The following is a 2,254-nucleotide window of genomic DNA, read 5'->3' on the forward strand; positions in this document are numbered from 1 at the left end:
CCTTAATTTCAAGTTACGTTGTATGCAGTACAAACCAATTAGCCCAAAATATACACCATTCTTGTTCCCGATGCCAAGCCGATGAGGCGGACCATATGCATATGTTGTTTTGGTCATATGTCCAACTACAGAACTACTGGGACAAGATTTTACAAATGCTTGCCAACATTGTAGGGATCCCCATTGAACGTGTTCCACTGGGTTTGGTTTATGGGATAACACCCTGAATACAAAAATGCTGTCAATTGTGAATGTAAGCTGTATCATTGCCAAGAGATGTATACTGCAGCACTGGAAACAGACCTCCCCGCCCAGCTTCAAAATGTGGTTACCAGCACTAACCTGGACTCAGGCTTGTGAGGAGGAATTGTGAAGTCATTACCCCTACCCTCCCATCCCAAAAACCTATGGTCTGAATTCCTAATATATTTGTTCAACCTTTCGACAGAATGAACTGTGAGCATTACGATCATTTACTATTGTTTCCTAAGCCCGTAAGAGTGTAATATATACTATATATGCTGATCCTATACAGACAAGAACGACAGAGTTGTAACTCAGATGTAAAAGGTTAAAAAAAAGAAAAGAAATGAAGTCCCACCTCTTCGAGGATTCTCGTCTCTTCAAAACCTAGGCAATCATGTCGCATCCTGTGCCACCTGACTTGCTAAACGCCGTCCTCCCCTCTCCTCTCCGCCACCCTGTACAGCTATACCGCTCTTCTGCACCCCTTTGCATCCTACCCCTCTCTATATCGGTTCTGTTATTACCTCTGAAAAGTGCTATGTTCTGCATCTGTACTGTTATATACCTCTGTAAAGCGCTCTGTTGCTTCTTGAAGCTAGGTCTGTGCTTAATAAATATCATAATAGCTTTGCGCAGTGGCAGTATCGTAGCTTATGAGGTTTAACCGAGACGCGATTATTGCTTATTGAAAACTTTACCCAATACCCCGCCAAGACAGCTTGAAATATAGCTGGAATTGGTAATTTTTGACAGTCTCTTCGGAGGCAAAAAAATAAATAAATAAATAAAAATAAAAAATAAATAAATATAATAATAATAATAATAATAATAATAATAATAATAATAATAATAATCTATAGTTACATACAGACCTTCAGTTTTGCTTTCATTTCAGTTCAATATTACTTACACTAATGAAGAAAACCTTTAAAGGAGTGAAACACGTGTAGACTACTGTACTTCATGGTTCATACCCCCGCCCACACGAAGAAACCAAAGCAGATGTGATGAAGTGGACAGCATCAACACAAAAGTCAATAAATGTGGGTTGCCCATGTCAGCATGTGGCATAATCCCCACACGTTACCTGGACCTGCCAGTGTAAAAAGAGGTGATTGGTGATGAGGTTGCACCGTGCCACCTTTTAGTGATTTAGTGACCCACATTGAGGAAGACCTACGGACTATCCAATTGCATACATTAACGGGACCCAGAGATGCCCCAAAGACTCCTGCCAAGAGTGCCCCACATCTTTCCCACCAGCCAGTAGCATTGTCCACTTCTGGTGCTGGTGACTACTATGGAGGCTTTGCCCTGCACCAGAACAGTAAGTACCCTGTCAATGGGCGAATGTGCAGCAGACGAGGCAAGATCGGTCACTTTGCAATGGTATGCAGGCCACAGAGACAGGCCATAAGAGGCGGTCGACACCTGCACTAGCCACTTCTCTATCTTTGCTGGCACATGCGGTGCACGCTCCAGCTTCAGATGGTGGGAATCCAGTTGAAGAAGACAAGGAACAGGACGTAGTATTTTCGATGTGTGCAGTCCTCGGAGCAAATTCTAAAAAATGACGACAACTTCGGTGCACTGCGAACATAGGGTACAAATAGGTCCTAATCAATACGGGTTCCTCTGTAAAAGTGGTGGCACAGGCACACGTCATGATGGATGTCCCAAGGCCGTGCCTCCTAAAAACGAGGGTATGCATATTCACTTTTGGGTGCTCAATGCTACTGCCCTTGTAGGGCTATTTGTAGTGACAGTGGACCATGGGCAATGAAGAGGGCAAGACCGGTTGTATGTTACCATGGAAAGCAAGGACACACTACAGTTGTCTGCTTTGCATTTTGCATGTATAGGGAAGAAACTATGAACATGCTCCAAAACCACAAGTCTTCGTTCCAAGGAGTTGGGTGCCTGGAAGACCAACAGGTTCCACTACATATGGATTATATGGTACAGCCAGTCGCCCTCATTATTAAAGAGTGCCCTATCACCTGCGCAA

The 2,254-nt window shown here is 43.5% G+C and overlaps 1 non-coding gene across 1 annotated transcript; it reads left to right on the forward strand.

Annotated features, from left to right (window-relative positions):
• Positions 1 to 870: 870 nt before the first annotated feature.
• On the forward strand, positions 871 to 1,011 carry LOC138474959 (U4 spliceosomal RNA). The gene has a single exon (XR_011269170.1). It is a non-coding gene; the product is annotated as a U4 spliceosomal RNA (small nuclear RNA).
• Positions 1,012 to 2,254: the final 1,243 nt, after the last annotated feature.

The sequence above is a fragment of the Ambystoma mexicanum genome, chromosome 8, assembly GCF_040938575.1.
Source record: "Ambystoma mexicanum isolate Mex_15411 chromosome 8, UKY_AmexF1_1, whole genome shotgun sequence".
Taxonomy (NCBI): domain Eukaryota; kingdom Metazoa; phylum Chordata; class Amphibia; order Caudata; family Ambystomatidae; genus Ambystoma; species Ambystoma mexicanum.